The sequence below is a fragment of the Triticum aestivum genome, chromosome 7B (genome assembly GCF_018294505.1).
Source record: "Triticum aestivum cultivar Chinese Spring chromosome 7B, IWGSC CS RefSeq v2.1, whole genome shotgun sequence".
Lineage (NCBI taxonomy): Eukaryota > Viridiplantae > Streptophyta > Magnoliopsida > Poales > Poaceae > Triticum > Triticum aestivum.
In genome coordinates, this window is record NC_057813.1 from 314,956,799 (window position 1) to 314,982,597 (window position 25,799).

Here is a 25,799-nt window from a genome sequence, read left to right on the forward strand (position 1 = left end):
CGAGTCTTCTTCCCCATTGTCGGCAGCCATGCCAACTACATTACCATCATCAACTGAGCAGATGAACCTGACGTCTACACAGTTCCGGAAGATAGGTCACACTCTTTCGTGTTTGCTTACGTTATACATATATTAATATTACATGCTACTTTATCGTCCTATTCACCTCTTAGACTCCAAATTAGGTCCAAAGTCCAAACAAATGTTCAAATTTGAGATCTAAAATGCTTGTGGGGCACATATGAAGGCAGCAACAAATAGTACCTCTTTCTACTATCTGGTTCATCTTGGGTCTTCTATGTGGATCATGTTGGGTGAATCTATCTTTCTTAACTGGAGCTATCATCTGCCTGCTACCATTACTTTTGAATCTATCCACTGGTTGCTACCATTAGTTTGGATTTCTGTATGCACTACTTACGCCCTGCTAATCTCACTATGTTTTTTATTATGCATGTCAGTTATTGTACACAATCTTACTGAACATGTAGAGAAAAAGAGAAGAGCATTGGGTAATGCAATGTCATGCAGAAGTCGCTCCATGGTGGGCGCAATGGCAGCCGCCCATGCTAAATTGTATTCCAAAGGAAGATAACTGTTCAGAGGGGGACTCAGAGGAAGCATACCACTCCTATTTACCCCCTAATGTGTGTGCCCTTTACCTCGCATGCTGATGTTGATCATACCATGCATATGGCGCCCTGCATTGCTTACTTTATACATCGTATATGTCATCAGCTTAGTTTACACATGCTTTGTGTGAATGCCACATGTTTGGTTTCGATATCATATATGTGAATGATGTAATGCCATCTTGTTTACCCAAACATCATATATGCGAGTCATCCAATGCCATGTTGTTTAGCCAGTCATCGTATATGTGAATTGTATCATGCCATACTATTTTTTCCATCATGTATTCCATTTGTCGACAATGTTTGTACATTCATGTACCCTTCCTGTGCATCAGCCATTTGAGTCGTTGATGGAAAAATCTAGAGTGAAAACAGGGTCTTCAGAGCAGTCAGTGCTACCTATCAAATAAGATATCTTGCTGGTTATAGATAGCTCCTCAGAGGAGGATTCATAGACAAATGACTTGTCCTATTCCCCCTCTCCCTGAAGTCTATGCTCTAACTTGGTAGGGTTATATTGCTCATATCATGCATATGGTGTCTTGTACTGCTATGTCATCTGGTTAGGCTAGACATGCTTTGTGTGCGTGCAACCTCTTTAGTTTCTAGTATATCATATATGTGAATTATGCAATGCCATCTTTTTTAGCCAGGCATCATATATGTGAACTATGCAATGACACCCTATGTAGCCAGGTACCATATATGTGAATTATGTTAGGTCATCCTTTTTCTTCATTATGTATTGCATCTGTCGATAATTTTTCTATATTCAACTACTCTTCCTGTGCATCAGCCATTTGAGTCGGTTATGGAAAAATCTAGAGCGAAAACAAGGTCTTCAGAGCAGAGAATGATAGATGTTGAAGCAGATATCTCGCTGGTTATAGGTAGCTCCACAGGGGAGGATTCAGAGATAGATGACCAGTCCTATATCCTACCTGAGGTGTATGCTCTAACTTGCGATGGTTATATTTCTCATATCATGCATATAGTGTCTTGCATTGCTTAGTTTAGACATCATATAAACAATATTCAATGCCATCTGCTTAGTTTAGAGATCATATGTGTGAGTGCCAACTGCTTAGTATATCAATCATATATGTGAATTATATCATGATATCATGTATAGTTTGAAAACATGCATGTGAATTATTGCATGCCAACCTATTTTATAAACATTATAGTCATGTCATGTCATCCTCATTAGATAGTCATCATATGTTGAATTATGTCACTCTATCATGTTTAGTTATCCATCATATATCTGAAAGTGTGTCATGCTATGTTGTTTAGTTAGCCATCATATATGTGAAATTGTGTCATGTTGTCCTATTTGGTTAGTGGTTAGATAACATATATGTGAATTACTGCATTTGTCTATCATACAATGTTTGTAAATTGAATTTCATTTCTTGTTTATCAGCGATTTGAATTGTAGTGGTTGATCGCAATATCTAAGGGAGTGAAAACACGATCTTCACAAAAGACGGTGCTACCTGTCAATGTAGATAGAACCATCATGGTACTTGCCTAAGAACCTGCCCCACCACACATAACCGCCACTCTTGGATACTGTACCCTAACCACGTTAGACACAGAACCAGCTACACCCCATCTAACCCCAACCCCAACAGATAGTAACCCACTTCCAGTTAAGACAACACCTTCTCCACCACATAGCACCCACACACGAGCGCTTAGTATGGCAATTGTAGTGCCCCCAAAGCACGAGGACCACCCCAGCAAACCCGAACTCCATGCTTAAAGTAGAAGAGCAACTGTACTCAAGTCAGATTCCGTAGCTATGGTGCATACTCCTTTGCTCTTGCATTGCTGTATTTACTTATACCAACTAATTTTGAATCTGAATGATCCAATGGAAACTCCAATTGTGCGACGAGTATGTTTTAAACCTATTTCTTTAACTGGATTGTTGTTGTAAATTCATGCTCTATGTTGATTTCAGTTTCAGTTGTATAAACAGTTGTGTTCTCATGTCATGCACATTATAAGTGTTGTTAGTGTTGTGTAGTTTTCCACACTAATATTGTCTATGCTGCTTTGTCTTAAACAAATATGATTTGAACTGTGTCTCTATCTTGATTTGGCAACATAAGCGAGGATGATATAGACAATATAGTGACCACAGTACATAGATATATGTTTGTTTCATGTTGTTATTATGTACTACCTTGCAATAGAAGACAAGTTAGTATAATCCTGTCAACATTACTACTGAACTAGTTTACCAACATGAGTTTGATATACCACATGCTAAACATGTGACATGTCTGCTTGTTCCTTTTTAGAATGTCGATGGAATATTGGAGAAGAGTAGCCCATTGTGCAATGGTAAAGCAAGTAATGCATATAAGGTTGAAGATAGTGAGACAACCCTATTGGTCTACAAAAAAGCTGATAGAAACTATCCTAGAGACAATGATACAAAAACAAAGTCCAACCTTGATGTAGTGTTTGAGTAACTGGCCACTACTACTGGCACAAGCTCTTCAAACTCGCTGCCTGAATTAGTTCATCTTCTTGAGTCTCAACTACAAGCTGGAAGACAACAATCAGTTGTGCTTCAACAAGAATCCAAAGGACTCAGGGGGTCCCTGCAGAATTCAAATGCATACTTTCTGGTGCAACAATAAGAGTTGAAGGATTTTAGCGCCAAACAAGACAAAGCTAATAAGCTTGCTAAGCTTCTTGCCGACATGGTGGGTCCCTAGGATATCGTTTCTTGATCTCTTCTGAAGAGATTTCAGTTCCTGATTTGTTTTGCAGCGGCATTTATTTGCACTGGTGGCCAACTTTGACACCTAGTGTATGTAATATGCTACTTTGTTCCCTATATTTGCACTAGTGGCAAACTTTCATGCCCAGTGGATGTAATCTGTGTAATCGCTGTAATATCCTAGCGTTAGTGATTGCTTATTTATTTTCTTATAGTCTTCTTTATTTGTTTGCTTGTAGTACTGCATTTATTTTCCTCGGTTTCTTTGGTTTCCTAATGGCCGCAATAATGGGTCGTTAACAGGCCGTAAGACAACACATGCTTAATTCTATCGACAAGCATAATGGGTCATTAATGGGCCATAATACATGATAGGACGAATAAGGCCCAAAGGGTTAACGGGCCACAGATGAGTCGACTCTAACCATGGGCTGAATTTGGCCCATTAGCAGAATAGGCCAGTAAGAGACTGTAAGTAATCGAGGGCCGAAAATGAGCCCAAGAATATATGGGCCTTAGAAGGACGAAAGATAACATGGGTTCGAAAGAGCCCAACTAAATCATGGTCCATTAATGGGTATAAAGCAATTTACTGTTTATTATGGCCAGAGTCACCACAGGCCATTAAAGGGTGCAAAGAGGCAAAAGGCCTCATATGGGCCGAAAGACATCATGGGCCATACATGGGCCGAAAGTGACAATGGGCTGGAATTATATTGGACGACCCAAATGATGCTACTAGACCTAGTTCGGAAAGGCCATAGTGGGTCGTAAATGGGCTATATGTGAATAGGCCGTTAACAGGCTTTCCATGGGCCGGCTCGTTAACTTTTAACCAAGTCAAACGGGTCAACCTTTTTAACCAAAATGGGCTACTGTTGGGCCGTGACACATGTCGACGTATCAGAGGCACCTCTTGTGTACTGGACGGTTAACATCTGTCACAGTGCTGAACTGACACGTGGTTCCCTCGGCTAATGAGAATTTCACACGTGGAAAATTACCTTTGGTCGTGGTTATTAGCGGGTTATCGGCTCCAAACCGGACCCGATAGCTTAATGGTGACCAATTACGGTGGATGCCATGTGTTGGTTACCCTTGACGAAAGCAATTCCATGACGCGCCATGTGTCATTATGGAAGTGGACACTTCCATGATGATAATTTGAGTATTGCCATGGAACACTTCTATGACGGCACATGTATAACTATCTTGATTTTGTCATAAAATCATCTTGGATGAACATCCATGACAGAAAACGTGACCTACTGTGACAAACACGTATCATCACGGAAGTGTTTTCTTAATATGAGCTTGGGGATGCTATATTTGATGAAGATGATATTTTTAGCTCACCAAGTTTTGATGAGAAAATTTATTATGATAATTGCATGCCTTCTATGATGATTACAATGATGAAAGTGGGTTTGGAAGAGTGTCAACTCTAGGCAGTAATGATCCCACTATTTTGGAGGGTGTTGAATCTTATTGTAATAAAAGTGGATTTGGAGAGGTCATGACTTCATTTAATGATGAATCCACTATTTTGGAGGAGGTTTCAATTGATTATGACAATCAAGTATCACATGATAGTTAATTTGTTGAGGTTTTCTCCGACTATTGATGAGAATAAATTTGCTTATGTGGAGAGTAATAAAATTTCAATGCCTGGGGATCATGGAAAGAATGCTTTATGTGATAGCTATATTGTTGAATTCATTCATGATGCTACTAAAAATTATTATGAGAGAGGAACATATGCTTCTACAAATTTCAATAATATCAAGTTTCCTCTCTATGTGTTTTAAAGTTTTGAAGACATGCTTTGTTTGCCTTCCTATGCTAGTTGATTCTTTCTCCCACAAATTGTTTGCTCACAAAATTGTGGCACCCCAGCTCAGAGAAACTGGAACGCCCCGTATTCCAGCCTGGAGATCGAGGTGAAGTCTTCTGGAATACGGCACTACTTAGCATAGAACAAACCAGCTCTCTATTACAACATGAATACGAATACAAGGTCTCCGATATTACAATGAATAACATCAGCATGGCGACGGTACGCCAACCATAGTTTCTCTATGCAAGAAGCATAACAACTCGAGGTAGCGGAACAACTACTGGCAGCGGAACAACGACGATGATGATGGACTCCAATCCGTAGGGACTCTGGCTGGAACGTTTATCCTAGCTCGCGAACATAGGAATCACATCAAACAAGCAAGCAATCCAGGCACGACCTGCAAACTGGCATGACACGCCAAGTGATAACCCACAAGTATAGGGGATCGTTTTTTAGCCTTCTGCGATAAATAAGAGTGTCGAACCCAACGAGGAGCTAAAGGCGGAACAAATATTCCCTCAAGTTCTATCAACCACCGATACAACTCTACGCACACTTGACGTTTGCTTTACCTAAAACAAGTATGAAACAATTTTGCAAGAATAAAACTATGAATAAAATGCAAGGTAGTAAAAGTGGATAGCTTTTGTCAATGAGAAAGTCAGTTGTCCCTAGGCAATCGATAATAAGTATCAGTAATCATTCTTGTAATTATATATGAGGGAGAGGCTTGAGCTAACATACTTTCTCTACTTGGATCATATGCACTTATGATTTGAACTCTAGCAAGCATCTGCAACTACTAAAGATCATTAAGGTCGTGAAACCCAACCATAGCATTAAGTATCAAGTCCTCTTTACTCCCATACGTCATACCCCACTTACTCGAGTTTAAGCTTCTGTCACTCTCGCAACCCACCAACCATGAACATATTGCAACACCCTACAGTGGTGGCCCATCGCGTTTGCGTGATATGGAGGGCACCGTAGGACAACACCATAAATAAAATATACAATCATACCAACCAAGATCACGATTAACCCATAGGACAATATGGATCTACTCAAACATCATAGGATAACCATAGATCATTGGGAAATAATATATGGAGTTGAGCACCATGTTTAAGTAGAGATTTCAGTGGGGAGAAGGGGTGTTACACCGCTGCATAGAGGGGGAGAGAGTTGGTGTTGATGGTAGCAAGATTGTTGATGAAGATCGCCATCACGATCCTAGCCCCGGCGGCACTCCAACACCACCGGGAGAGAGGGGAAGAGAGCCCCCTCCTCCTTCTTCTTCCCCGGCCTTCCCCCCTAGATGGGAGGAGAGTTCCCCCTATGGTCCATGTCCTCCATGGTGGCGGAGGGGCGGCAACCCCTCCGAGATTGGATCTCCCTCTCTGTTCTCTTCTGTTTCGCGCTCCCCAGATCTTGCCGAAAACCGTTTCTTATATTCCGGGAGATCCGTCACTCCGATTGAGCTGATCTTTTTACACGACTTTTTCCGAATATAAGCTTCCATGCGCCCGACGTAGAGCTCCAACCGACGTTTGAGGTGAGCACAACCCACCACCATGCGCCAGGAGCCTCTAGCGCCCTGGTGTCTCATGGGTTGTGTGGGCCTCCGTTTGCGGTGATTCCAACTCCCAAAAACCACATATATTCCAAAATAATTCTTTGTGGAATTTTATTGCATCTGGACTTCATTTGATATGGATTTTGTGCGATGCAAAAAACATGCAAAAAACAGGAACTGGCACTGGGCACTGGATCAATAGGTTAGTCCAATAAATCATATAAAAAGTTGCCCAAAGTATGTAAAACTTGTATAATATTTTCATGAAACAATCAAAAATTATAGATACGACGGAGACGTATCAGCATCCCCAAGCTTAATTCCTGCTCATCCTCGCGTAGGTAAATGATAAAAAAATATAATTTTTGATGTGGAATGCTACCTAGCATAAACTTGATCATATGTCTAGTCATGGCATGAATATTAAGACATAAGTGATTCAAAGCAATACTCTATTTTTGACATAAAGACATCAATACTTAGGCATCCCAACAAACAATCATGTCTTTCAGAATATCAACGCTAAAGAAAGCTATCCTTACAAAATCATATAGTCTTGTCATGCTCTGTCTTCTTAACACAAAGTATAAATCATGTACAACCCCGATGACAAGTCGAGAAATTGGTTCATACTTTTTAACGCGCTTCAGCTTTTTCAACCCTCACGCAATACATGAGCGCAAGCCATGGATACAGCACTACGGGTGGAATAGAGAATGATGATAGGGGTAAATATAAAGAAGACAAAAAAGTAAGAAAGTCTCACATCGACGCGGTTAACCAACGGGCTATGGAGATGCCCATCAATTGATATCAACGTGAGGAGTAGGGATTGCCATGCAACGAATGCAAGAGCTATAAGTGTATGAAAGCTCCATATGAAAACTAAGTGGGTGTGCATCTAATCCTATAATGAAATATTCCCACTAGTATATGAAAGTGACAACATATGAGACTCTCCATATGAAAAACATGGTGCTACTTTGAAGCATGAGTGTGGTAAAGGATACTAACAAGGCCCCTTCTCTCTTTGTTTTTTTTTTCTTTTTTCTTCTTTATTTTTTTCCTTTTTTCTTTCTTTTTTCTTTCTTTCTTTTTTTTTCTTTTTTTCTTTTTATTTTTTCTTTCTCTCATTGTCCAGAGTCTCATCCCGACTTGTGGGGGAATCATAGTCTCCATCATCCTTTCCTCACTGGGGCACTGCTCTAAAAATGATGATCATCACACTTCTATTTACTTATAACTCAAAAGAAAGAAAAATTACAACTCTATACTATAACAAAATATGACTCTATATGAATGCATCTGGCAATGTACCAGGATGTGCAATGATCTAGCGTAACATGTATGAAAAATGATGAACGGTGGCTGAGCCACAAACACTATGTCAGCTATGTGATTATGCAAAGCAATATGACAATGAATGCTCAAGTCATTAAACGGAAGCAGTGGAAGTTGCATGGCAATATATCTTAGAATGGCCATGGAAAAGCCATAATAGGTAGGTATGGTGGCTGTTTTGAGGAAGATATAATAAGGCTTATGTGTGATAGAGCGTATCATATCACGGGGTTTGGATGCACGTGCGAAGTTTGCACCGACTCTCGAGGTGAGAGAGGGAAATGCACGGTATCGTAGAGGCTAGCAAATTGCGGAAAGGTAAGTGTGTGTATAATCCATGGACTCACATTAGTCATAAAGAACTCACATACTTATAGAAAAAGTTTATTAGCCCTCGAAGCAAAGTACTACTACGCACGCCCCTAGGGGGATAGATTGGTAGGTAAAAACTATCGCTCGTCCCCGACCGCCACTCATAAGGAAGACAATCAAGGATAAATTGCGGTCCAACTTTCATAGCATAACGAGAGACTATACGTGCATGCTTCGGGAATCACAAACCTTAACACCAATATTCTTACTAACCACAACCGTTTACTAGTACCTCCCACATGTTCCATATCTATATCGCAAAATATTGCAAGGAATCAAACATACCATATTCAGTGATTCATAAGTTTTATGTAGGATTTTATGACTGGCCATGCAATTGAAAAATTCCCGTTGATTCTCTAAATAGATATAAGTGAAGCATGAGAGTTTAATTCTTTCTACAAAAGATCATGCTCTAACAAATATCAGTGAAGAAAAAGAGCATTCTATGAACATCGGTTTTCTATGTGAAGAGAAACAGGCAATCCAAACTTCAAATGGTATAAGTGAAGCACATGCAGCATTCTATAAAGCCATACTCAAAAGATATAAGGAAGTGAAGTGAGCATTCTATAAATCAACCATGGACTAGCTCATACTAGCATGGTATATAAAAGAAAAGTGAAAACTAAATGCAAAAGACGCTCCAAGATTTGCACATATCATATGAACGAAATGAATCCGAGAACATACTGATACTTGTTGAAGAAAGATGGGATGCCTTCCAGGGCATCCCCAATCTTAGATGCTTGAGTCTCCTTGAATATTTACTTGGGGTGCCTTGGGCATCCCGCAAGCTTGAGATCTTCCCTCTCCTCCTTCTCCTCACATCGAGACCTCCTCGATCTTCGAACACTTCATCCACACAAAACTTAACCAACTTTTAGTGGCGGCGTTAGTGAATATGGCAATGAAATCCCATCATGTAATTCTGTAACATTATTGTATAATTATAAAGAAACATTACCCACTGTATGCTATCACAATTCTATGGCCCCAAGTCAAGGAGGCTTCAACAAGAATTCAAACATACGCAAATAATGAAGCAATAACAGCATGTTGATCCAACGTTACTCCCATTATATAGTTAGATGGGGTTTTCTCAAGATTATCAAAGTAGTGCATAATATTTTCACATAATGAGAATTGAGGGTTTTAGGAGGTTCCCCATCTCCATGAGTAGCAAGTACCACTAATTTTTTTGGTGTTTCGTGTTCCATATCCATAACTAAAGATAGAGAACAACTTAGAACAGGAAATAAAAACAACTTAGTTATAAAGCAAACAAACACACATGAGAATATTCACCCCACGCTATTGCTCCGCGGCAACGGCGCTAGAAAAAGTTCTTGATAACCCACAAGTATAGGGGATCGTTTTTAGCCTTCTTCGATAAATAAGAGTGTCGAACCCAATGAGGAGCTAAAGGCAGAACAAATATTCCCTCAAGTTCTACCGACCACCGATACAATTTTACGCACACTTGACGTTTGCTTTACCTAAAACAAGTATGAATCTATTTTGCAAGAATAAAACTATGAGTACTTTGCGAGAATAAAACTATGAATAAAATGCAAGGTAGTAAAAGTGGATAGCTTTTGTCAATGGGAAAGTCATTTGTCCCTAGGCAATCGATAACAAGTACCAGTAATCATTCTTGTAATTTTATATGAGGGAGAGGCATGAGCTAACATACTTTCTCTACTTGGATCATATGCACTTATGATTGGAACTCTAGCAAGCATCGGCAACTAATAAAGATCATTAAGGTCATGAAACCCAACCATAACATTAAGTATCAAGTCCTCTTTACTCCCATACACTACTAGGGAAAAGCCTATACACAGAGGTATAGCAGTAGCGCCGGTTAAAATAGGGCGCTACTGCTAATTTGTAGTAGCGCGTGCACATAAACCGCGCTATAGCTCAAAGGTTAGCAGTAGCGCATGTTATGAAACAAGCTCTACCACTATAATTCCCACGGCTTAGCCGATAGGCCACACATAGTAGTAGCGATCCATATAGAACCGCGCTACCGCTACTTACTTTGTAGCAGCGCGTTTTCTTCTAAACACACTACTGCTAAAGGATATAAAATTAAATGGAAAGCAAATAGAAAGGTAATTGAAAATGAAATAAATAGAATAAGGTGAAAGGAAAAAAATAAAATGTGAAGAAAAATAAGTGAAAAAGGGAAAAAAGAGAAAGGAGTAGCAGTAGCGTGTATACAAGAACGTGCTGTAGCTAACGTAGAAGTAGCGCTCTTTCTGTAACGCGCTACTGCTACTTCTAAATTAACCACCCCCCCTGGCTCAAAATTTGGCTAAGTCCTCCATTCCCCCCTTTCCCCTACTCCTTTTGCCGCCGCTTGCCCTCAACCTCAGCGCCGCCGCCCGCCGCCGCTCTCGACCTCACCGTCGCCGCCCTCGATCTCACCGCCGTCGCCCGAGCCCGCCCAGCACCGCCGCCTCCCGATCCCGAGCCTGCCCTCACCGCCCCTACCTCTCCGTCGCCGAGCACCTCCCCGCCATGGTCTCTCCCCTCTCTGTAAGCCCCCACCCCTCCCCACCCCCTTTCTCTCTGCTTAATTAGTTAGTACTAGATGCTTTTTAGTTGTAGTAGATGTTAATTTAGGGTTCATAGATAATGATTTTTAGTAGTTAAACTAGTTTAGTTTTAGTTGAACTAGATTAGTTTTAGTTGAACTAGTTTAGTTTTAGTTGAACTTGTTTAGATTTAGTTGAACTAGTTTAGTTTTAGTTGAACTAGTTTAGTAAGTAAATTAATAAACTAGTTGAACTAGTTGAATTAATAGAACTAATGTATTTTTAGTAAGTAAATTAATAAACTAGTTGAACTAGTTGAATTAATAGAACTAATGTATTTTTAGTAAGTAAATTAATAAACTAGTTGAACTAGTTTAGTTTTAGTTGAACTAGTTTAGTTTTAGTTGAACTAGTTTAGTAAGTAAATTAATATAACTAGTTGAACTACTTTATTTTTAGAAAGAACTAGTTTTTTTTCTATTTATAGTAAGTTTATATTTAGTAAGAACTAGTTGAATTAATAGAACTAGTTGAACATGTCATATTTGTTGTTATTGTTTTAGTTTAAGCAATTATTCGGGATGTATTAGTGATAACTTATAGGGTTTTTGCTTTTGCAGAAATCAAGGAGCCCCTCCATAATCCCCGCCGTCGTCCCCGTCACCGCCCCCCTCCGACCTCGAGGTGAGACCTGCCAAATCTCCATGTATATCTTGTGTTGCTCATATAGGTTATGTGGTTGCCCAAGTGGCCGGTCATGTTCAGGTTACACCTCCGAGTGGCCTATGTTTTGCCGGAGTGTTGATTAATTTCCGTTCCGGTAAATTTCAGGCGCTCGATATGTCCTTTTTTAGCAAAGGTCATGCTGGATTTTTCCGTGAATTCTGGCATGACTTGTGCTAGAATATGTACAAGTTTAATCTTTGAATTATGAACGTAGGAAATGGCGACTCGGACGACGACAGTCTCCCAGGGGAGTGCAGCTGGTGCCACGACGATCGAGGTATGTGTGATAGGTTCGTTGAGCTGGACGAAGATCAACATTAAGCTCGAGGAGACATTCGATGTTGAAATGGTATGCAACAACGACAAGTGTTTTTTTTCGTAATTAGGCATGACTTCAACTATTTCAATGTCTAATTTTCATCTTTTACAATTCTACTAGCTTATCCCATGCCATGCAAGATGCTATGTCTTGGAGAGGATGGGTTTTGAAGACCATGAAAATTTTGAAACAAAGAAAATACACCTAAGGACCCATCATGATATGGATTTTGAAGTAAATCTGTGCAATGCTCAGAGCATAACCCATTTTGGTTGCCAAAATTGGGAAGCACTTTGCAAAATGTATGGTTTTTATGAGGTTATGATTGTCACCATGGATCTTGGTGATCCTGATATTGAGCAAGACCATATGGACATTTGGGTCCTTGTTGATACGCTTCCGATTCTACCACAATGTGAGTTTCTCAAAAATAGTTATTAACTAATTTATATTATTTATTTCAAAATAGTTGACAGCTTATTTCCATTGATAGCTTATTTTGATTCTTTAAAGAATGTGCGGAAGATGGTAGACAAAACCCACTACACTGATGGCTCCGAATTAACTTATAAGGAGAAAAGTCATCTGATCGCTTATTGTACTTATCTTGAGGATTACAATACCTATTATCGAACTCCTCCAAATTATGGTGAATACGTGCCACTAGTGCACGTGTTGAACCATGATAACTTCTATGGAGATACCCTGGTAAGATTTTTTACTATTACGACATCCGTGCATCTTTTGCATACTTCTAAAACTAGTACATCATTGCTAACTACCAAGTTATTACTATGTTTTTCAACAGAAAATCCCGATGGATTGTGTGCCTCATCTGATGTATCTGAATGGTCGCCTTAGAGTTCTGAACATACTACCAGGTCAATCTAGGGAGCTCACCTGTGCATATCAGATTTCTAAAACCGGTGATCACATGCTCATCAAAGAATGGAAAAAATGTTTGGACATTCGCAAGGAGGTTCTTGGAAGTAACATTAAGCAAAAGGCAAGAATTGGAGACAGGATAATCTCCATTCTCCATAATGGAGAGTCAGGGGCTATCTTGTTTTTTCCTATTTTACCTTAGAGAATGTAGTAGGTCCTAAGAGAATGTAGTAGGTCCTATGAGGTACAATATGTTTATTATGTGGTAGAATGTGTTAGAATTGATGATGGGGAGTACTTGTGATTATGACTAGTGACCAATTTGCTATGTGATGTCATTGATGAAAACGATGATCTTGAGGAGGTGTATTATGATGATAAGTTGTTAATGATATGATGATGATGATGATATTTATTATATCATTGGGTGAAAGAACCGCGGAGTAGTTTCAAGTGGATGGACATCCACTTGAAACAGTCCACGGTTCTTTCAACCCGTGATGTAATAACTCATTATGATGTAAAAACAATCTCTAAATTCCTGTTGTATGAAAACTTGTGTAAAGGTGTATGAATACAACATGAAATAAAAAAGAAATAAAATACGAAATAATAGTAGTAGCGCGGGAAGGGAGAAGCGCTACTACTAATTACCAGTAGAGCCCCTCTGGGAAATCGCTACTACTAAGTCGATTTAGCAGTAGCGTGGGTTGAGGCACACTACTTCTAAGCTTTAGTTGTAGCGCCGTGCCAGTAGCGCCCCAGCCCACGCTACTGATAGGCCTAAAACCCTCGCTGCTGCTAGGATTTTCCCTAGTAGTGATACGTCATACCCCACTTACTCGGGTTTAAGCTTTTGTCACTCTCGCAACCCACCATAAGTGAACCATGAACATATTGCAACACCCTACAGTGGGGGCCCCTCACGTTTGTGCGAGATGGAGGGCACCATAGGATAGAACCAGAAATAAAATATACAATCATACCAACCAAGATCATGATTAACCCATAGGACAAAACGGATCTTGATGAGGACATCAATACCATTGTTACACCCACAGCCCCTGCTGCTATACATACTGGACCAATTACTAGAGCTCGCGCACGCCAATTAAATTACCAGGTACTTTCGTTTCTTGGTAATGATTCTAATGTTCATGAGAATATGATGCTACCTAAATTGGATACATTTGTTTTGCTTACAAATGAAGGGCCTAGCTTGGAGAAGGATGAACATTGGATCAAGAACAAGCATGGAGATGATGGCATGTGCAAGGGGAACAAGAACGGAGTTACAAGTGATGATTTCAGGACGTTGAAGCCACCATAATGAGTGCATGAAGCCTTGGACGAAATATACAAGATGCTACTTCATAATTTTTGTCCATAGGCTATTCTAGGTGTTGTGTCACCTTTTTATTGGGCCAGGCCCATGTAATTTTGAAATACATAAGTATAGGCTATTTTTAGAGTCCGTATGTATGGGGAAACAAGAGTTAGGGTTGGTTTCAGACACCTCCCTCAGGGGCCACGAAATCCCCCCCCCCCTCTTCCTCCATATATACAGCCCTTAGGGCGTCGTTTAGACTTTGAGTTTTGTTTAGATTAAAGTTCGCCATAGCTGCAACTTTGCGTACTTCGTTTGTGTTCAACGACCAGACAAAGACGTCATCAAACCCCATCTTGATCAATAAAGCTTTCATCTCATATTCGCAATATCCAGATTGCAATCTCAGTTTCTTGCTTGTTCTTCATTTGCTCGCAGGAAACAGACCCTCGTGGTCAGGTTGATCATGCTCCGGTGTGGTCAATAACCCCTCGGAAGTTGGTTTAGCGATTGCTAAGGTGCGACGTCACGCACGTTCGTAGTCAGATCATCAAGGTCGACTCCCACAGAAAACAATAGCCACCATCTCATCGAAAGACGGGACACCTTTGCCTCTATCAAGTCGTATTAGATTTCCAGGTTGCTCGGTGAGATTTTACAGTTTTTCATAGTTTAGATCGAGTCTGTTCTTCATACCTACAGTCCACGAAAAAGCCAAAAAAAATTAGGGTTAGTTCCTCATATCCGAACCAATCTGAGCCTTTGCATAAACTTTTTAGTGTTTTGCTTTGTTGAATTTGCGGTTGCATCATCGTGTCAAGTTGCTGGTCTTAGCATCTAGTCCTTTTGAGTTTCAAGTTCTGTTCACAGGTTGTCACGTCGTCGCTGCCATATACCACGACCGCATCATCATCATAGCCGCTGCCATATACCACCACAACATATTCATCGCCAAACCGAGTCCATATACACCACCACATATCCGCCTCCATCACGCCAATCTGAGTCCACCTGCAACATATATCTGCCACCAGTCCGAGTTCCACCAGATTCATCTCCGCCACCAGTCCGAGTTCCACCAGATTCATCTCTGCCACCAGTCCTAGTCCGAGTCCAGTATCTTGTTACTCTGTTTTGGATTTCGGGATCACGCCATACTCCGAGTCATGACAGAATACCCGCAGAAGAAAAATAGTTCCGGTTTAAAAAAAACTAAGTCTGGAAAATTCTGGCTAGGCAGTTTCTAGACCATTTGTAGACTTTTTCGATAAAAATTTGTTGCGGAGCACAAAAAAGGAAAAAAAAAGTGAAAAAAAGTGAAAAAAGAGAAAAATAATTCAAAGTGTGCTCCTTCCTTGATTACGTGCCGCTCCATGATTTTGTTAGTGTTCTAGGCTCGCGTCTCTAGCACGGTCTAGCCTAGGACCAGCACAGTACTGTCGTTGAGCGTTTATTCACCTTTGCATCTCTGAATTGATTATTGTTGATCTTTTTGATACCATATTATAAGCTTTCCCAGCTCCACATACATCTACGTCGTGCATTTGACTCTCCCTGGTAATCGCTCTATCCAAGCTTTGAGAGTTTTGAGTACAACGGTTGTCGATCACCGCCTGCTGCTGGGTAAGAACTGGTAAGAATTTGAGTTTTGCTTGACAGATTTGTGACACCCACCACCACCACTTGTTAGTAGTCTGTAGGATAATATTCTTGTGTGTTTCTACTGTTGCTAATCATGCCAGGATCACAAGCCGACGAGATTGACTAGGAGAATTTAATGAACAAGGGGCTTCATGATAAGTTTCAGCAAATGATGACTGAACATGTGAAAGATGTGCTGAACAATTTTGAAGAGGCCATGGAGAAGATCACTGGCTTTGAGAAGACATTCGAAACAAAGCTCTATAACAGATTTAATGAACTGCTTGCGCGTCTTCCACCACCGGCTGCACCTGCCGCACCTCTACAACAACAACAACTACTACTACTACTACCTCCATGTCGCAAAACAGCCCTCCGCCGAGCGAGTCGTGTACTTCTTGATAGAGGCAAAGGTGTCCCGTCTTTCGATGAGATGATGGATATCGCTTTGGTGGAAGTCGACTTTGACGATCCGACTACGAACATGCGAGGACGTTGCGCCTTAGCAATCGCTAAACCAACTCCGAGAGGATATTGACCACGCCGGAGCACAATCAACCTGACCACGAAGTTTTGTTTCCTGCAGGCAAATGAAGAACAAGCAAGAAACTAAGATTGCAATCTGGATATTGCGAATATAAGAGGAAAGCTTTATTGATCAAGGTGGGGTTCTATGACGCCTTTGTCTGGTCGTTGAACATAAACGAAGTACGCGAAGTTGTAGCTATGGCGAACTTTAATATAAACAAAACCCAAAGTCTAAATGGCGCCTAAGGGCTGTATATATGGAGGAAGAGGGGGTGAATTTCGTGGCCCTTGGTGGAAGGGTCCGAAAATAACCCTATCTCTTGTTTCCCCACACATACGGACTCTAAAAATAGCATATACTTATGTATTTCAAAATTACATGGGCCTGGCCCAATAATAAGGTGACGCAGCACCTAGAATAGCCTCTGGACGAAATTTATGAAGTGGCATCTTGTATATTTCGTCCAAGGCTTCATGCACTCATTATGGTGGCTTCAATGTCCTGAAATCATCACTTGTAACTCCGTTCTTGTTCCCCTTGCGCATGCCATCATCTCCATGCTTGTTCTTGCTCCAATGTTCATCCTTCTCCAAGCTAGGCCCTTCATTTGTAAGCAAAACAAATGTATCCAATTTAGGCAGCATCATATTCTCATGAACAATAGAATCATTATGAAGAAACGAAAGTACCTGATAATTTATTTGGCGTGCGCGAGCTCTAGTAATTGGTCCAGTATATGTAGCAGTAGGGGCTGTGGGTATAACAATGGTATTGATGTCCTCATCATCCTCCCCTTCTTGAAATGAAGTCGTCCTCGACGGATGCTCATCGTCCTCACCCAAATAAGGCTTCAAATCTGCAATGTTAAAAGTGGGACTAACCCCAAAATCTGCAGGCAGCTCAAGTTTATATGCATTATCATTTATTTTCTCCAACACCTTAAAAGGACCATCAACACGTGGCATTAACTTTGACTTGTGCAAATCAGGAAATCTATCCTTATGCAAATGTAACCAAACAAGATCTCCAGGTGAAAACACAACATGTTTTCTACCCTTATCTCCAGCAAGTTTATATTTAGCATTCATATGCTCAATGTTTTCCTTAGTTAACTCATGCATTTTTAAAATCAATTCAGCACATTGTTTAGCATCAAAATTAACCTTCTCCAAAGATGGAAGAGGCAACAAATCAATAGGTGCACGAGGTAGGAACCCATACACAATTTCAAAAGGGCACATCTTAGTAGTAGAATGCAATGAACGATTATAAGCAAATTCAATATGAGGCAAACATTCTTCCCACATTTTCTTATTATTCTTCAAAACAGCCCTAAGCATAGTAGACAATGTTCTATTGACTACTTCAGTTTGTCCATCAGTTTGGGGGTGACAAGTAGTACTAAAAAGCAGTTTAGTCCCCAACTTAGCCCATAAACAACTCCAAAAGTGGCTAAGAAATTTAGTATCACGATCTGAAACAATAGTATTGGGCACACCATGCAAGCGAATAATTTCACGAAAGAACAAATCAGCAACATTAACGGCATCATCACTTTTATGACATGGTATAAAGTGTGCCATTTTCGAGAATCTATCCACGACAACAAATATGCTATCCATCCCCTTCTTTGTTCGAGGTAAACCTAAAACAAAGTCCATAGATATATCCTCCCAAGGAACACTAGGTAAAGGCAAAGGCATATATAAACCATGAGGATTGAGTCGTGACTTAGCTTTTTGACTTGTAGTGCAGCGAGCAATAAAACGCTCAACATCCCGTCTCATCTTTGGCCAAAAGAATGTGTAGCAAGTACGTCCTCCGTCTTCTTCACGCCAAAGTGTCCCATTAATCCCCCTCCATGCGCCTCCTGCATCAACAAATAGAGCTAGCTGGAATGCATAGCTTGTTAGCACGAAACACAAATCCATCATTAACGACGAACTTGTTCCTTGTTCTCCCTTCTTTACAATTCCGCAATACATCTTTAAAATCAGCATCATGCACATATTGATCTTTGATGGTCTCCAAACCAAATATTTTGAAGTCAAGTTGTGAAAGCATAGTATAGAGACGAGCCAATGCATCAGCAATAACATTTTCTTTACCCTTCTTGTGTTTAATAACATAAGGGAAAGTCTCAATGAATTCAACCCATTTAGCATGTCTATGATTCAGTTTAGCTTGACTTTTAATATGTTTCAAAGATTCATGATCAGAATGTATAACAAATTCTTTGGGCCATAAATAATGTTGCCATGTCTCTAAAGTCCGAACAAGAGCATATAATTCATTATCATAAGTACAATAATTCAAACTAGGCCCACTCAATTTTTCAGAAAAATATGCAACAGGTTTGCCATCTTGTAATAACACACCTCCTAATCCAATTCCACTAGCATCACATTCAAGCTCAAAAGTCTTATTAAAATCAGGAGGTTGGAGTAAAGGAGCATGTGTCAACTTATCTTTCAATACCATGAAGGCTTCTTCTTGTGCGGTACCCCAAACAAAAGGCACATCCTTCTTTGTAAGCTCATTGAGAGGTGCAGCAATGGTGCTGAAATCTCTCACAAAACACCTCTAGAATCCAGCAAGGCCAAGAAATCTCCTCACTTGTGTGACCGTTTTGGGCTGCGGCCAACTCTCAATAGCTTCAATCTTGGGTTTATCAACTTCAATTCCCTGTGGAGTAACAACATAGCCAAGAAAAGATACTCGGTCGGTGAAAAAGGTGCACTTCCCAAGGTTACCATACAAACATGCATCACGTAGAGCAATAAAAATAGCACGTAAATGTTCCAAATGTTCCTCCATAGTTCTGCTATAAATCAATATATCATCAAAGTAAACTACCACAAATCGTCCAATAAAAGCACGTAAAACTTCGTTCATTAATCTCATGAAAGTACTAGGTGCATTAGTTAACCCAAAAGGCATGACTAACCACTCATATAATCCAAACTTAGTTTTAAATGTTGTTTTCCATTCATCCCCCAATTTATTACGAATTTGATGGTATCCACTACGCAAATCAACTTTGGAGAATATTGTAGAGCCACTCAATTCATCAAGCATATCATCTAGCCTAGGAATAGGATGACGATAACGAATAGTAATATTATTAATGCCTCTACAATCAACACACATACGTGATGTACCATCCTTTTTCGGCACTAAAATAATAGGAATAACACAAGGACTAAGGGATTCACGTATATAACCTTTGTCGAGAAGCTCTTGTACTTGACGCATAATCTCCTTCGTCTCCTCTGGATTGGTATGGTATGGTGCACGGTTGGGTAGCGATGCACCGGGAATTAAGTCAATTTGATGTTCAATCCCTCGAATAGGTGGTAATCCCGGTGGCACGTCTTGTGGGAAGACGTCAGCGAACTCCTGCAAAATGTTAGTGACAGTAGGTGGCAAAGAGGAAGGCACGTCCTTCAAGGAAAATAATGCCTCTTTGCACACAAAAGCATAGCAAACAGATTTGCTAAAATCTAGCTCATCAATATCAGATTTAGTGGCAAGTAAACATGCACTTTTCAATTTAATTTCAGAAGCAACACTAGATGGTTTATTATTAGGCTTCATTTGTTCCTCAAATTCTTTTGCCACAATCTGATTTTCACTCTTATTCTTCTCCTGTTTTGCTTTATTAGCTCTATTAATATCATCTTTCAAAATGGAATTAGGAGTCATAGGAAGCAAAGTAATATTTTCATCCTTATGAACAAGAGTATACTGCTTGTTTCTACCATGGTGGACATAATTTTTATCAAATTGCCATGGTCGACCAAGTAATAAGGAACATGCTTGCATAGGTACCACATCACAATCAACATAATCAGCATATGTAGAGATACTAAAATGCACACGAATAGTACGTGATACCTTAACCTTGCCGCTGTTGTTGAACCATTGGATGTATTAAGGATGTTGATGTGGTCTTGTGGTGAGAGATAGCTTCTCCACCATCTCCATGCTTGCCAAGTTGTTGCAGCTCCCTCCGTCTATGATAACGCGCACAGAACGTTCCTTCACAACTCCCTTTGTATGGAACAAATCATGCCTCTGATTTTGCTCAGCTTGTGTGACCTGCACACTCAAAACACGTTGAGCAACTAAACATTCATACCTGTTAGCGTCTTCGGGAGCCATGTATTGTGTCTCATGATCAGAATCATATCCACCATGTTCTTCACGTGTAATAAGGGCCAAAGTCTCCTCGTCATAGTCACTAGCGGACTCATACCCACCATCCTCAGTAGCAATCATCACACGCTGAGATTTGCATTCTCGCGCATAATGACCTCTTCCTTTACAACGACGACAAATAATATCACTTGTGTGCCCTGTTGATGCCATGGAAGAAGAAGAGCTCTGTGTAGGTCTGGCAGGTGCGCTCTTGGCAAATAGTGGTGGTTGTGCCTGCTTTCTTGTATCACGGCTGGAAGTGGCACCTGATGGAGGTGCTGGTGTAGTGGAAGTAGAAGATGCACGCGGTGTCCATGAGGAAGGTCGACCTGCAGAAAAGTTAGTGTGCGCTAGTGCTTGTCGATCCTGCACTTCACGTTCAGCTTTACAAGCAAGATGGAATAAACGAGTGATATTAGTATACTCCTTATACTCTAGAATGGTCTGAATCTCTCTATTTAATCCACCCATAAAACGTGCAAGCATAGCTTCATTCTCCTCAACAATACCACATCTAATCATGCTAGTTTGTAATTCCTGATAATATTCTTCTATAGAATTTTTTCCTTGTCTTAAATGCTGCAATTTTTGAAGCAATTCACATCGATAATATGGTGGAACCCAATGAGTACGCATAGCAGTTTTCAAAGCAGCCCAAGTAGCTGGAATAGGATATAATCTACAATGTTCAGACCACCATACACATGCAAAACTAGTGAAAGCACAAACAGCAGCAACAACCCGTCTCTCCTCGGGATATTGCAAACATGTAAAACGTTGTTTAGTTTCTAACTCCCAAGTAAGATATATATCAGGAACATATCTACCCTCAAATGGTGGAATATTCAATTTCAATTTAGGAACAAGGTCATGATCTCGTACCCTAGGTGGTGGTGCAGGCCTACCATTCCGAATAAATACCTAAGGTCGACCTACTGGTGGTGGTGCTGGTGGCTGCACGTAGTTCTGATTTTGATCAACCTCATTCTCATAATTGTCCGCATACTCATCATCCTCCTGGGTACCAGCAGCAGCAGTAGCAGGAGCCAAAGAAGCATCAACAACAGGTACAGCAGCACCAGAAGTTTGGCCATCCTCAATAGGAACACGCTTCGCTCATCCATACTGATTCGGAAGGGGGCATTGTGTTTGTTGTTGCAAAGGTGCGATAGGTGCAGCCGGCGGTGGTTGTGGAAAACGCGCGAGCAATTCTTTAAACTTGCTATCAAGCTTTGTTTCGAACGTCTTCTCAATGCCATCTATCTTCTCCATGGCCTCGTGAAATCTGTTTAGCACATCTTGCACCTGTCCACTCATCCTTTGCTGAAATTTATCATGTAGTTGTTTGTTCGTCAGGTTCTCCCAATCAGTCTCATCGGCTTGTGATCCTACCATGGTTAGTAGCAAATAGAAACACACAAGAATATGATCCTAAAGACTACTAAGAAGTGGTGGTGGTGTATCACAAACCCGTCAAGCAAATCTCAAATTCTTACCAGTTCTTACCCAGCAGCAGGTGGTGATCGGCAATCGTTGTAGTCAAAACTCTCAAAGCTTGGATAGAGCGATTACCAGGGAGAGTCAAACTCACGACGTAGATGTATGTGGAGCTGGGAAGGCTTATAATATGGTAGCAAAAAAGGGTCATCAATAATCAAATCAGAGATGCAAAGTTGAATAAACGCTCAACGACGGTACTGTGTTGGTCCTAGGCTAGACTGTGGTAGAGACGCGAGCCTAGAACACTAACATAATCACGACGCTGCACGGAAACAAGGGAGAAGCACACTCTAAAAAAATTGCGCTTTTTTTTGCGCTCCTTTTTTTTTCGAAAATCACTATAATGGCGAGTGTCTCAAAACTTTTCCCAAGTCAAGATAACAGGATAGGCACGAAATTTTTTCGATCAATTTTTTTTTCGACTGCCGGGACCCAAAAACTGGAAACGGGTCAAAAAAACATTCTATAATGGCGACTGTCTCAATACGCTTAGAAACACCTAAAAATAGGATAGCCAGAATTTTTTTTGTCAAGTGCATTTTTGGAAAATTTTGGGCCTAAACGGAGGGTGGTTTCTGGACTCTTTTTTTTTCCGAAACCTACTCAAGCAAGGAAACAAGAATCAGAAATTAGATGGATCTCGAGAACAAACCTAATATGCAAGGAACTCGGATTGGTGGTGGATATATGGTGGTGGTATATGGCAGCGGTGGTGGTAGCGGTGGTAGTATATGGATATGGATCGGTGGTGGTATATGGATACGGATTGGTGGTGGTATATAGATACGGATTCGGAGCGGTGGTGGTAGATGGCAGGGGCGATGATGATGGTGCGGTGGCAGCGTGACAACTTATGACCAGAACTCGAAACTCTAAAAGACTAGGCGGTAAGACCAGCAACTAGACACGACGATGCAACCGCAAATTCAACAAAGCAAAACCCTAAACAGATTATGCAAAGGCTCAGATTGGTTCGGATATGATGAACTAACCCTAATTTTTTTGTGGCTTTTTCGTGGACTGTAGGTATGAAGAACAGACTCGATCTAAACTACGAAAAATTGTAAAATCTCACAGAGTAACCTGGAAATCTGATACCACTTGATAGAGGCAAAGGTGTCCCGTCTTTCGATGAGATGATGGATATCGCTTTGGCGGAAGTCGACTTTGATGATCCGACTACGAACGTGCGAGGACGTCGTGCCTTAGCAATCGCTAAACCAACTCCGAGAGGTTATTGACCACGCCGGAGCACGATCAACCTGACCACGAAGGTCTGTTTCCTGCAGGCAAACAAAGAACAAGCAAGAAATTAAGATTGCAATCTGGATATTGCGAATATAAGAGGAAAGCTTTATTGATCAAGGTGGGGTTCTGTGACGCCTTTGTCTGGTCGTTGAACACAAACGAAGTACGCGAAGTTGCAGCTATGGTGAACTTTAATCTAAACAAGACCCAAAGTCTAAATGGTGCCCTAAGGGCTGTATATATGGAGGAAGAGGGGGTGAATTTCGTGGCCCTTGATGGAAGGGACCGAAACTAACCCTATCTCTTGTTTGCACACACATACGGACTCTAAAAATAGCCTATACTTATGTATTTCAAAATTACATGGGTCTGGCCCAATAATAAGGTGACGCGGCACCTAAAATATCCTCTGGACGAAATTTATGAAGTGGCATCTTGTATATTTCGTCCAAGGCTTCATGCACTCATTATGGTGGCTTCAAAGTCCTGAAATCATCACTTGTAACTCCGTTCTTCTTCCCCTTGCGCATGCCATCATCTCCATGCTTGTTCTTGCTCCAATGTTCATCCTTCTCCAAGCTAGGCCCTTCATTTGTAAGCAAAACAAATGTATCCAATTTAGGCAGCATCATATTTTCATGAACATTAGAATCATTACCAAGAAACGAAAGTACCTGATAATTTATTTGGCATGCACGAGCTCTAGTAATTGGTCCAGTATATGTAGCAGTAGGGGCTGTGGGTGTAACAATGGTATTGATGTCCTCATCACTTCTTCAGCCTGACCAAACTGTTGGTGCTGCTGTTGATACTTCTGTGGCTCCTGCTGCTGATGCGGAGGATGATTATGCGGGAGATTACGAGGATGAGGTTGATCGAAATCAGAACTACGTGCAACCACCAGCACCACAACCACCAGGTCGTCCACATGCAAATAATCACAATGGTAGGGCTCTCCCTCAGGTACGAGATCATGACCATTTCCCTAAAGTGAAATTGAATATTTCACCATTTGAGGGTAGATATGTTCCTGATATATATCTTACATGGGAGTTAGAAACTGAACAACGATTTACATGTTTACAATATCCTGAGGAGAGACGGGTTGCTGCTGCTGTTTCTGCTTTCACTAGTTTTGCATGTGTATGGTGGTCTGAACATTGTAGATTATATCCTATTCCAACTACTTGGGCTGCTTTGAAAACTGTTGTGCGTACTCGTTGGGTTCCACCATATTATCAACGTCAATTGCTTCAAAAATTGCAGCGTTTAAGACAAGGAAAAAATTCTGTAGAAGAATATTATCAGGAATTACAAACTGGCATGATTAGATGTGGTATTGTTGAGGAGAATGAAGCTATGCTTGCACATTTTACGGGTGGATTAAATAGAGAGATTCAGACCATTCTAGAGTATAAGGAGTATACTAATATTACTCGTTTATTCCATCTTGCTTGTAAAGCTGAATGTGAAGTGCAGGATCGACAAGCAATGGCGCACACTAACTTTTCTATAGGTCGACTTTCCTCATGGACACTGCGTGCATCGTCTACTTCCACTTCACCAGCACCTCCATCAGGTGCCACCTCCAGCCGTGATACAAGAAAGCAGGCACAACCACCACTATCTACCAAGAGCGCACCTGCCGGACCTACACAGAGCTCTTCTTCTTCCATGGCATCAACAGGGCACACAAGTGACATTATTTGTCGTCGTTGTAAGGGAATAGGTAATTATGCGCGAGAATGCAAATCTCAGCGTGTGATGATTGCTACTAAGGATGGTGGGTATGAGTCCGCTAGTGACTATGATGAGGAGACTTTGGCTGTTATTACACGTGAAGAACATGGTGGAGATGATTTTGATCATGAGACGCAATACATGGCTCCTGAAGACGCTAACAGGTATGAATGTTTAGTTGCTCACCGTGTTTTGAGTGTGCAAGTCACACAAGCTGAGCAAAATCAGAGGCAAAATTTGTTCCATACCAAGGGAGTTGTGAAGGAACGTTCTGTGCGCGTCATCATAGACGGAGGTAGCTGCAGCAACCTGGCTAGCATGGAGATGGTGGAGAAGCTTTCTCTCACCACAAGACCACATCCACATCCTTACTATATCCAATGGTTCAACAACAACGGCAAGGTTAAGGTAACACGTACTGTTCGTGTGCATTTTAGTATCTCTACATATGCTGATTATGTTGATTGTGATGTGGTACCTATGCAAGCATGTTCCTTATTACTTGGTAGACCATGGCAATTTGATAAAAATTCTGTACACCATGGTAGAAACAATCAGTATAATCTTGTTCATAAGGATAAAAATATTACTTTGCTTCCTATGACTCCTGATTCCATTTTGAAAGATGATATTA